The sequence below is a fragment of the Lampetra planeri genome, chromosome 47 (genome assembly GCF_965212315.1).
Source record: "Lampetra planeri chromosome 47, kcLamPlan1.2.h2, whole genome shotgun sequence".
Taxonomy (NCBI): domain Eukaryota; kingdom Metazoa; phylum Chordata; class Hyperoartia; order Petromyzontiformes; family Petromyzontidae; genus Lampetra; species Lampetra planeri.
The window spans coordinates 6,481,648-6,495,170 of record NC_136153.1 but is presented as its reverse complement, the minus strand read 5'-3'; positions in this window follow the sequence as shown (position 1 = coordinate 6,495,170).

The following is a 13,523-nucleotide window of genomic DNA, read 5'->3' as shown; positions in this document are numbered from 1 at the left end:
ATCCTGGCCTTTCCCTGTGACCGACTCGCAGTGACCAGCATGGCGAAGTATGCTCAAACAGCTCGCATGACCAACACGGTGTGCGCAGTCCTTCAGGAGTGGATTGATAACGATATGGAAGTAGAGAAAGAGGGGATAGATGATTGGTTCACCACTGAGGTTCGCCGTCAATACAAATCTAACTCAGGTTGCCAGGATCGTCGCGCAGTATATCGGATTCAATCAGAATATTTGTTTACTAGCCTTTTGCCCGTCCAAGGACGGGTGTATTGCAGTCAATCTGAAATTTGCAAGCGAAAATCAGACCGCGACTGTGATATCATTGCATCAATTCGTGTGCACTTAATAAGGGTGCGGTGACACAGACTTATTTCATTTTAAGGTTATAATCCCTTGTTCATCTTTGACGTCCTTTTTACTTCGATGTCTCAACAGCGTGACGGAGATCACGTGATGTGAGGATTCTGCCTTTGTAGTGAGGGTTGTAAGTTGACGCTGAGGAGGAGGGGAGGAGACGCCTCGGCCCCCCATGTGGAGTGACGTCACCCACTAATTATTATGAATGGAGGGGGGGGGGTCTCCATTTGGAGGACGTCACCTGGTCATGATTATTAATGAGGGGGGCTGTTCGATGTGGCGTGCCATCACCTGCGCATGATTATTAATTGGGGGGGGGGGGCTGGTCGACGTGGAGTGACGTCACGCGCGTTACACACAGACATTCTTGGGTTAATATCGTAGTCAATACCGAAGAAATGCGATGAGCTTCTGACGCATTTTTTCACAGATGTCCAATAGGGGTGGGTCAGAACGTTACAACAACAACAACAAAAACACGATATGAGTGTAAGCTATAGAAAAGATAAGCAACTCACTTTGAAATATATGTGCAGATAAAACTAAACATTTGTTTTGTGTCTTCTTGGTTCTTTCGGTAAAGTCACGTAGAAGGGAAATAATAAAATAATTCTCACGACGTTTCGGCCACAACGCAAGCAGCCGTCCTCAGGTGAAGAACAGGTCTGTCAGAAAGACAGCGTCTGAATGAAACACCACCAGGCTTGGAGCGTATATTTAAGCTGGGTTGGAGGGGGAAGAGCGCCTTGACAAAAAATTTGCTAATTTGTATTTTATTTTAACAGGTAAAACCCACTGAGGTATTCGCTTTTTTCAGAAAAGACCTGGCCACAAATGACAGCTCAACAAAGTGACTCCTTGTGTGGAAATTAATAGCAACAAAATTATCTAAATAATCCAACAAAACATAAACCACTGTACCCACTCACCCTCTCCCAAGGCTCTTCCAGCACATCAATGGTGTGCAAATCAGCTTTTTTTAAATGCCATATTCCATTAAACTGCGCTTTAATAGTAACGCATTGTTATGATCGCACATTAATTTTGCACAGTGGCAAATATGACGCAAATAAAATACAAGACGGCATTCTCACAGCAGCTGCACATGCATAAAGTGACAATAATTACACAAAAAGCATCAGATGGAATTTGGACTATTTCCCGGGTGGGGCTGCTGGCATTGAAATGTTCGAGTACAGCCTGTACTCCTGTCACGCGGTAGTTGCGTTCCTGGAGAGCACTGCATTATGGGAATATCGCGTTGTAACAAATGCTATATAATAGCACAGTCCACGACAACTCGTGAGATGCGTAACGCAGGCTGAACAAAGACCTGAGGCGCGTGGGTTGCGTCTGGAAGCATCTAGCAGTATCCCAATGCCTTGTGTGATGCTACGCCGAGACAGCCGCTACAACCGTTCATTCCTACGACGGAGTTCCGTTCGATCGCGTTACAATATCCAATTCGCATCCGCGTAAAAAAAAAATCTTCCCTCAATACATTAATCGCGTTGTGAAAGCACATGGCGTTTGTAGGAGAACAGAGTGTGCACGGAGAAAAGCCACACAACACGAGGGGATGACAAGGCAAAGCTCTGCGTGGATAGAAATTAACCTACCAACTCAATCCAGTGAGTGGACCAGATCCAACTGTAGCCGACACCCATTGCTGTGGTTGCCCCATCCTGACACCCCAAGCAGCGAAAAATGCCAATGGCCATTATCGAGGTGAGAGGCCGTTAAATGTCTACGCCGGGCAAATGTATTGATTCTTCATACAGCGTGAGTCACGTTTCACATTTGTGATTTGAGCACGCAGCGAGTAGGCTGTGTATGGGCCAACAAATAACTTTAGCGTCTAATAGGCAATGCGCGTGCACACACACACACACTCTACACTGCTCCTTGCCAATTCATTCTTACTGCAACTGCTGCTCTCTCCTCATCTTCATCACAATGCTTAGCCATGCGTTCATTCGCCATTTTACAAGACTTGTTCACTCCTGCACACTATCTTGTTGGTGTTGTTTGTTCTAGATTTGAAGCTTTCGTGACTGCAAGGATTCATAAAGTCGCGTAGGTAATAAAAATTATAATGTAAAATAATAAAATAAATAATATAAATAATATTATTTTATTTTATTTCTATTATTCTATTATTTATTATGTATTTTTATTATTTATTTTTTACCTACGTGACTTTACCGAAAAAACCTAAAAGTATGGTGTTGTTTGCATTTATAAAATCGTACATGTACGACACTTTTGTCAATCCACTACGAGGCAAGGGCCTCTCCACGCCGTGTGGGTCATACGCGGTTATTTGACCATACTTCGCCGCGCTGGTCAACACGGCTCGCTAACATTGGGGAGCACAAGCGCGGGAGCATAGAAAGTACAGTACAACGTTCACAGTAAAGGTTTTTGGGTTAGATCGCGTAAGTATAAAAGTGTCGTAACCCTCCACCACCCGACACAGCCAGCAAGGTTTGTCACGTAAACGACGCGCCAATTAGTTTACTAATTCAGCCCAGCGGTGTGTTGGAAAGTAAGTCCACAACATTGACAGTGTAAACGATGGGGTTTTGCAGCCCAACCACCTAGCCACAAAAAGTGACGCTGCAAAAGTGTACACATTTGAATTTTGATTTAAAGCTTTCGTGACTGCAGGGATTAATATTCTTGGTTCTTTCGGTAAAGTCACGTAGAAGGGAGGTAATAAAATAATATAAATATAAAACAATAAAAATTATCACGACGTTTCGACTGCAACACAAGCAATCATCATCAGGTGTGAAGTCCACAGCAAGAAATTTTGAAAAAAGTGGCGTTTTTTTTCTGAACAAAGACCTGAGGCGAAAAAACCGCCACTTATTTCAAATTTTCCTGCTGTGGATTTCACACCTGATGATGATTGCTTGTGTTGCAGTCGAAACTTTGTGAGCATTTTTATTGTTTTATATTTATATTATTTATTATCTCCCTTCTACGTGACTTTACCGAAAGAACCAAGAATATGTACACATTTGCTTCACTCGCGAAAAGCATCGTTGCACTATTTTGTGGAGGCATTATGTAAGCGGTGATAGGGAAGATGTTTTTTTTGTTTATCAGCCCGAAGGTTCGACGAAAATGAGGGCTTCACCGGCTTCTGCTTGTCATAAAGGATGAACATTTATGTGTGGGTTATGCCATTGGCCCTGACTTGTGAACTTGACGACATTCATTTTAAATTTCCCAACACAGTGATTGGACGATTGAAATAGTCCGTTGGATCCAATTTTGTAAATAAGTTTATCAGTGGTGACTTGTAATGTTCTCAGCCTGGCCACGAATTAATGTACGAAAAAAATAATCACATTGAAAGTTTGGCTTTGGGCTTAATTCATCCTAACTCCAGCTCTGAAAATTAAAAGAAAATATCGGTCTTCCTGTCATGCAACTAACATTTATTCTCATATCGCATGACAAGTATGGGGGGAATGCTGTATTTGACTGTGTTGACCAGACGTCACGTGAAGGTATCACATAACTTAGTTCTAGAACCTAGTTCTGTGATATCTGCTTCCGTGAGCCATTCTCTAACAAGAAGAGGAAAATGACTGACTGTTTGTTGTTGTTAAAGAATGGCATTCCTCGCTTAATTTGTTCACTGTGATGCACATCATAAGGACTGTACCCGCGACACTGTCATTAAAACAAATCAGAATGAAATTGATAATTGGTTTTTTACCCTTCTATCTGGCAACAAAACTGACACCTTTTTACAAGGAGTCATGTTTGCATAGACCACAATACCTGCAGTCATAATTCAAACAAAAAACATAACTCTGATAATGTGCACTGTCCTTGAAGTTGATTGGTCCACACCCGAGACAGCTTTCCTTAGAGCCTAGTCTCACATGGGTTGGACCAGATGACGCCAAAAGGCGCACGAAGGGTAAAAAAACAATTATCATATTTTTACTGGCAAATGAGGTTCCAATGGCAGAATGAAATTGTTATTGTCTCCAAATTGAGCCAAAGCAGCCGGCAACGTTTCTTCGTCTTCGGTTAGCGCCACCGATAAGCACGGTTGACTACGTACGGTGCCAAAGAAGCTCAGCTTACACACGTACATCGGCCGTCATCATATTTTCCCGCAAGCGTAATAATAGGAGACACGTAATAATAGGAGACAGCTCCACCCAACGCGTCTGATCCACAGCGTTAGAATGTAACAGGGGCATCAAGCATAGCAATACCCTGAGGATTTAACGCTGAAAGAATTGAGTTTGCTCATTTATTTCTCTTTTTTTTGGGGTTTGTTTCTGTGCACACGGAGGAGTTAGATGGAGCCAGAACATGCGAAAGATGACCCCAGCTCTCCACCACAGCGTCTGTTTACGCTGAGCCAAACCAGGTCAATAGGCACTCGGTAGCCGTGTAAATCAGACACTCGAGACGCGCAGAGGCAGAGTTGTCTGACCGTGAAAACAACTGCGGCAATTGGCAGCGTGTCACAAACAGGCTTGCCGGCCGTCCGGGTTGTCCCAGGATCATCTTCTTATTGATGTAGCTTGTCGTGATACATCTATAAGTCTTCCCAGAACATTAAAAGTTACGTGTTTTTTTGTCAGACACTACGCGTAGGTGTTTATCCCTCTCCTGATATTGAGGGATATTCTTATTTAACGAAACTCCGTGGGTTTTTTTTGTACCTCAGAGGTGGCTACCCTAGTTATGGGCCCCCATCGCTTTACGGTTTCCGAGTGTCAAGGGTCAAGGTGTGGCCTCGTGCTTCAAGAAGAACCGGTGGACGTTGATCACTAAGGCCTCACAGAGCCAGTGGTGGAAATTCCACACCGCTCTGGAGAATACATATTTTACAACAACAAAAATCTCACGTGATTATGGAATTGAATACAAATGTATATATATTTTAAACAAAACGCTAATGAAGAACGTGGGGCTTTGTGGCCAAATCCCTGAGAATGCTCCCAATCTCATCAGATTTCAGAAGCTAAGCAGGCTTTGGGCCTGGAAAGTGTTTGGATGGGCAACCAAAGTGCTGAGCCAATCACACCACTGTGGCAACATCCGGGCTCATGGTGTGTAGAAAAAACTTTTGCATGTCCTCGCGTTTACAAAGCTCTGGTGTCATCTGTCGCCAAGCAAAAAAAAAATTCACGAGGTCCCTGCGTGCCATTGTTGTTAAACTTCTCCCCTATGACCGGGATGTTTGATGAGCCCACGCGACCTGGCATAAAAAGAGAAATTGCCCTCCTGCTGGGGCCTTCAAAGTGACTTACGACGACGGCAGGCCGTCAGCGGTGATGTACCAGCGTCGAGAGCTTTGGCGGATCTCACAGTTCCCTATAATGAAACACGAGTTGCTTTTTGAAGTGAGATGCAGTTCACCGGCTGACGTAAATTTTGGCGGTTTTTTTTTCTGTTGATGTTGTTGTAAAGTAGACGATAGCCAGTTTAACACGTAGGGCTTTCGCGACAAATGTTATCCATGATAGAGTTTTTTGGGTTCGGTTGCGTTAATACGAATGTGTCGTGAAACCTGCGACCACCCGACACAGCCAATTAGTAAGGTTTGTCACGTAAACAAAACATGGCAATTCGTCACTAGTACATTTACACTTGTTTAACGACACATTTATTTTGACGCGATCTAACCCAAAGAAAACCTCTATTATAGACGATAGCCATTAAACGACAACGAAAAATCTCGTTACTTTGCAATTGAATGCCAATTTTTTTCATATTCGAAAAATGTTTACTGTGCCGCTGTGAAAATTTCGAGGTCATGTTTGCTATCGCGGTGTTATTGTTCACACACTGCATTTGCGATCCTTAAGGTCGCCAGTTCGAAGCAATCTCCCGACACGGGAGTCGAAGCAATGGGCAATTAATTTAAACGATACAACTAAAAAAGATTTTTTTTATTTTACCAGGTAAGGCTCACTGAGGTATTATAGCTCTTTTTCAGAAGCGACTTGGCCACAAATGATAGGTCAACGAAGTGGAACATTTCTAGCAGCCAAATACTCTAAACGCGTGGTGATGCTAAACGTGGAGGGAAAAACCGGAGGACCCGGAGAAAAATCCACGTGACCACGGGGAGAGAGACACGCAAACTTCACATATGCAGGCGTCAGGGTCAGGATTGAATCCACGACCTCCTGTATACCAGGCGAGGTAGTTAACATCTCGCCGCTGTGGCTCCCCCCCCCGCACCTCTCTCTAACAAGTATGGGTACTCTTTGGCGCTTTCGGTAAAGTCACGTAGGTTATAAAAATAAAAAAATAAAAATATATCACGACGTTTCGATCGCAACACAAGCGGATATTTTTCCATCTGAGGACGACCGCTTGTGTTGCAATCGAAACGTCGTGATATATTATTTTTTGCTTCATTTTAATTTTCTACCTACGTGACTTTATAAGTATGGGTACACCACGGTGAGTCCACTGGCAGGTCTTGTGTGGTAGGGTGTGGGTACTCCTACCTCTTCCAGGATATCTAGCCGGCGTGGAAGAGTAGACCAAATACCCTCTAAAGGGGGGGGGGGAATCTTTCGATCTCCCACCACTAGTAGAGGTTCTTTTTTTCCAGCAGGAATATGAGCAAGATATGTCAGGGCTGTACCTTTTCTTTGTGGAATTTAATGCAAATTTATTGTAAGGGAATGCGCCACTGTGGAATACGCAAGTTATGTTTATGCATAGGCGTGTGTCTTTGCAAGTGTATGAATGTTGATTGATGTAATGCTGCTCGTGTTTGAAATGTATATTTAGAAAAATAAATAAACGTCGCTGAAAAATATTTCGGGAAGGTCAAACGGTGGGTCATTTGTCATTTTTTAAACGATCGTCTTTGGCCACCTATTATAGGCAGCTATTTAAATTATTTCCTGGCTTGCATGTGATATGGATTATTTTTCTGCTTCGGAAACAAACTGACAGAGAACAAATGTTGCTTGATAATATTGGTCTGGAGAGCCAATATGCCGATAGACAATGTTTTTGTACTTACATGTGGCAAGACAGAACAGAGTTCAGATTATATCAGCTTTTACCCATTATGTTCGACAACAACGAATACTGTGTTTGTATACAGTTTCGCTTATTGCGGTGGTGAGATGTTAACTACCTCGCCTGGTTTACAGGACGTCGTGGGTTCGATCCCAACGCTGACCCCTGTATATTTGGAATGTGCACGTCTCTCTCCCCAGGGTCGCGTGGATTTTTCTCCGGGTCCTCCGGGTTTTCTCTCCACATTTATGAGCATGCATTTTCGAGTATATGGCTGCTATAAATTTACACATGAATAAACTACTTCCTCGAGCCATCATTTGTGGCCAGGTTGTTTGTGAAAAAGAGCTACATAGCTCAGTAAGCCTTACCTGGTAAAAATATATATATATATAAAGTAACAGCTGGTAGCCCAGCCGCCTTTATCTGTTTCGGCTTGCTAAAATAAAGGCGGCTGGGCTACCAGCTGTTACTATTTTTTTTGCTTGCTTAAATTAATGCTAATTATACAGGGACTCCTCCACTTACGAACGAGTTAAGTTCCAGAGGTCTGTTCGTAAGTCGATTTGTTCGTAAGTCAAACTTTACTCCTGTCGATTCCAAACATGGTTGTACGGCATGTACACTAAACACGGGGAATGGCTTTGAAAGTTGTATAATCACCGTCAGTGGGCAACACAAGCAGCTGATCGCAACTCCTGGCGGCACACAGTCCACCAGGCCACCTCCTTCTTCGAAGATACCCGCAGGGCCCGTATGGAGGACAAAAAGAGAAGGAGGAAGAACCGTGATCCCTCAGCACCCATCCCAGATCAGACCTATACTTGCAGCCGTTGTGGCAGGACCTGCTTGTCCCGCATAGGCCTCGTCAGCCACCAGCGTGCCTGCTGCAGAAGACGTGGATGTCCTTCCTAGATCTTCGTTCGCGAAGCCAAGCCATGATGATGATGATGAATCTCCTGTAGATGTTCTGCAGATACAGATGCCACCACCGCCATCTATTACGCGGCGGTTGAACTTATGTAGCTCGGTTCAAAATGGCGATTGGACATACGGACAGGTTTGTTCGTATCCCTGAAAGTTCGTAAGTGGAGGAGTCCCTGTATATTGAACTTCTTGCGTACCGTACGTTGCCAACCGTGCTAATCGGAGGTGTGGGGGGCCCTCATTATACATTACGCTTTTGGGGGGGGGGGGCGGACGTTCAATGTATGAGATCCTAGTTAGATGACGAAAGCGATACAGACAAGAGACTGAGACTGTAGTGAGACAAGAGATGAAAAATACAGATGAGACCGAGATGGAGTGAAATTTAGAGAGATGTAGGCAAGAGACAAACATAGCGTTAGATGAGTAAAGAGATACGGACACATTCGGGATGGAATATATTAATTGACGCCTAATTATGTTAATTATATTTGGTGAGTTTTTTGGAGAGCGGTACCACCGGCAAGAACGTTGCAGCCAGGAGGCTTTGGCCGTGCCAAAGCGTCCTCCCTAAAATTCTCCGCCCCGCTTCTCTCAATCCGGAGCGAGCCATCCGCTCCGTAGTTTATATTGACAAGTGTAGTGGCGGCCGCCCGCTCTCCTCGCGATGATAATCGACGGCGTTTTGCCATTATGGGTCTTGGAAATGACAATGGCTGTGGTAATGCCAGGGATCGCCATCGCTAATGCGAGCCGTACATGTGTTGTGTTGTACGTGCCCATGTTAATGGTGGACACATCAGAATATTTATTTGCACTGGAGGAATCCGATGAGCTATTAAGCTCTTTTGCACAGATGTCCAGTAGTTACAATAAACAATTAGCCTGGACAGCCGCTTGCGATGTGTTTTTTGGGCACTGCCCGGTCTAAAGAATTCTGTCATTAATGAATGATGTCATGCCCAGTGTCATTGTTTTTGGTGAAACAGCGACTTGGCACACTTGTGTGTCTCTCCCGGGTCTCTCTCTGTATCTCGTTGTGTCTGCCTACTGGTTTCTCTTTGTGTCGTGAAACTTCCCATGGGAATGGGGGCGGTACTGAAATGTCAATCTTTCTAAATAGGGGCCGTCCAAAAATGACGTCACGCGATTTTGGACGATTTTTGCCACCCGCCTCGTCACACGGCGTCACAAAAAGTCAGACCCCCCCCCTCAAAAATGACGTCACAAAGCTCTACCCCCCCCCCCCAACCAAATTTCCATTTTGTAAATAAAACATGCTTCAAATCGCTTTACACTATTGTCATTGTAATGCGTATTTAATGTGGCGCTGCACTCTGATGTTGTAGGAGAAAACACGTATTAAAAAAAGAGGCGTTGGAAAGCTTAAATTTAGCATAAAATTAATTTGAAAATATTAAACGTCTAACTAAAACTGCAGATGTTCAGAATATCATATTGAAATTATCTTATAATTATAAAATATTAAAAGTTATTGTAGTAGAACGAAGCAAAATGGAGAGTACAATTATAACAATCATATATTCATGCCACAGAATGAAAATCCCTGGTAGGATCATTAGAATCAAAATGTTTAATAACAATTATACAAAAATGTTCAAAATGTATGCTTCTCCATTCTCCCATGGAGAAGCAAAATGCTCCTTCGTGGAATAATTAAAAGGTGACCTTAGTAAATTTTTATAATCAAATAGTTAAAAATGAAAATGTATCAAAATTTGTGTTGTTATATCAATTCAATATTTATTTAAAGTTGCGCATTTTTATGTGACGTCTTTTTCAACCCCCCCCCCCCCCTTAGTCACACATCGTCACAAATGTCTGACCCCCCCCCCCCCAGGTGCGTGACGTCATTTATGGACGGCCCCATAGGGCCCTGCATTAATAATAATACATGGTACTTTCTCTGGTAATTATCAATACAATACCAATTTTAGAAGTCTCAAGGGGCTTCAGAGGAAATCCCCCCCCCCCCCCCACCATCTCCGCCCACTTGGGTCTACTGGTGGTATGTCCCCATATCTGTGTATGTGTCTCTGTGTTTGCCTTCTTGTATCTGCCCGTACCTGTCTGTCTCAGCGGCGTATGTGTTTCTCCTTGTTTGCTTTACGTCTGTCTCCATCTTCCTCCCTCTGTGTGTCCGTCTCTTTGCATTTCTCGGCGTGTCTCTCAGCGCGGCTCTGCGTTGAACTGCCCGGTCTGGCTACAAGCTGTGCCACCTCAGGCCACCTGCACCAGCGCTCTTCATTGCAGGGCCCACAGGCCACTGGGGGCCCCTGATGGCCTTTAGTGCGGCCCCTGGCATGCGGCACCCGACAATACACAACACTAAATTTTGATGTAAAGCTTTCGTGACTGCAGGGATTCATATTGTTTGTTCTTTCGGTAAAGTCACGTAGAAGGGAAACAATAGAATAATAAAATATACATAATATTTTATTGGTTCTTTCGGTAAAGTCACGTAGAAGGGAAGTAATAAAATAAAATTATTTTATTATGTTTTATTTTTATTATTTTATTACTTCCCTTCTACGTGACTTTACCGAAAGAACCAAGAAGATGAATCCCTGCAGTCACGAAAGCTTTAAATCGAAATTTATATATAATATATTATAATAAAATAATAAAATATATATTATATATTACGTAGAAGGGAAACAATAAAATAATAAAACATATATAATATATTATAATAAATTTATAAAATATATATAATATATTATTTTATTGTTTCCCTTCTACGTGACTTTATCGAAAGAACCAAGAATATGAATACACAGCACGTGACAACACCCCCCCCCATCATCATCATCATCGTGCTGCTGTCAACCCCCCCAATGGTTTCAAATGTGTGGCGGCCCTCACACTGATGATGTCTTCTCAGCGAAAGTGGTCACCCCTCTTTGAAAATGTGTGAAGAACACTGCCTTAAACTCAGCCCCTGTTTCCCAAACCCTAGTGCTGACCTGTACCCTAATATAAATATTTTTTTACGCGTATAAAATGCTCAATCACACTTTGCCTGCAGCCGATATGAAATGTCAAAATATTTTTTTTTTACGTCAATGAATAAGGTGTACGTATCCACGATTTGTTTAAATTTGTCTATTCACGTTATTGCATCACGGAGAAAATCTAATCAATCAAGTTCTGCATATTCTGACCTCGAAGTGACATACACATCTTGGGACCAGAGCATTGGAGGGGATACTGCCAAGGTATACGGTATATGGCTAACACGCCCGAGGTTTCTGATTCTACCTGTGAGGCAATTGAGACAACATTTCCACCTCCGTCCATTTAACAGTAGGAATGGGTATACCGCTGTTGATTGGCAATTTTGCGTATGGTGGGGTAAAGTGGCAGCATTGAAGAGTAGGCCAAATACCTTCTGGCGAGGCTCTCTTGAGCTTCCTCTAAAAATGGAAGAAGCCTTTCTGCCAGCAGTGGCATGAGCAAGCAATTGCAGGGCTGCACCTTTACCTCTTGGACTATTGCAGGCGCTGATGGAAAACCTGGCCTAACATTTTATCTGTTTATTATTAATCATAATTATAATTTTTTAATATATATTAACGTTTTTTTTAGGGTTAGTTCGCGTAAATATAAATGTGTCGGTAACCCTCCACCACCCGACACAGCCAATTAGTAAGGTTTGTCACGTAAACAGAACGTGGCCAATGAGTTATTAGTTCAGGACACCAGTGTGTTGGAGAGTAAACCCACAATGTTTACAATTTGAATACAATGTTTCGCTGATATTTACAACAAGCTTAACCATGCAATGTTGCCAGAATTGCCTAAGTGTTGAACAGTGTATTATTACGAAGCATAACATCTGCGAGCAGAGCCAACATTCGCCGCCACACCATGCAAGGACCTGGTTTGCACCGCACTTATACGAGGGCCATGCTCAGGCAGGGTTAATAATTGAGGCTCCATGAGTATTGAGCCTTTTGCGGAGAGCGTCACTGGGACTGGAAACAGATACAGCCAGTGTGGGATAGTGAGCGTTCGATTGCTTTTATATTTACTGCCGCGTCAGGGACTCGCCAATTGTGAAACACGACCGGCCAAATGGCATTTCCACACTCCCTCCTTTATTTATTTTTTATTTTTTGACACTCGTTTATCTTTTGTTTAAGCTCTTTCTCGTCGTGCCAATTTGATTAAAATATTGACAATAGATTAATGCATGCGGCAATTTGGATGCCGTCGTGGCGATCACAGAGGTCACCCGTTCGAGTCCATCGCCTGGCCAAGCGGTCGAAACGATTGAGACGAGTTTCTCAAATCCCTCTCGGCGCTTCTGTCCACCCACAGGCATTGATGAGTTCAACGCATCTTCTTGGTTCTTTCGGTAAAGTCACGTAGAAGGGAAATAAAAAAATAATATTTTTAAAAAAAAATAAAACACAAGAATTATTTTATTATGTTTTTTTTTATTATTTCCCTTCTACGTGACTTTACCGAAAGAACCAAGAAGATGAATCCCTGCAGTCACGAAAGCTTAAAATAGAGTTCAACGCAGTTAGTCGATTTGCAGATCGCTTGTGGCGGGGTAAAGTGTGGGTACGCCCACCTATTCCAAAGATGTCCTGGCAGTTTTAGAAGAGTTGGTCAAATTCCCCCTCGCTCTAGGAGAAAGAGGCCCTTCTGCCCAGCAGTGGTGCGAACGAGTCATTTTAGTGCAGCACCTGTACCTTCACTATAATATGCACGATTTTTTCAATCTCAGTCCAGGCTTCTTCACTTGCGAGCCTGGCGAATGTGTGTGTTAGCACATCACGTGGCTTGTATATGATATGATTGAACGTCAAACTAATTTAGTTTCAAATCTAGTGGACATCAAGAGGCTGTGCGGGCAGTGCTGTGCAAGTAAATAATGCCACCTTGCCACCTTAATCATCGCCCTCGTCTTGTAACGGGCAGTAGAAACTGGATAAAAAGAAAAATAATCAATTGCTTTGTTCCCATAAGCCTTTCTCTAATAATAATAATGAACATTTATCTGTACGGTGCCTTCCACTAATGTCTCAAGGCGCCTTAATGTAGGCATTACCTTGCCAATTAATTAGATTGTAATGCGTTGTATTTATAGTTGGATAAGAGTGGCTTGTGGATTTATGAACCCAGCAAACTGAGTTTTGTTTCCTGGCCACAGCTAACAGCAGTGGTGGAGTGACATCTTA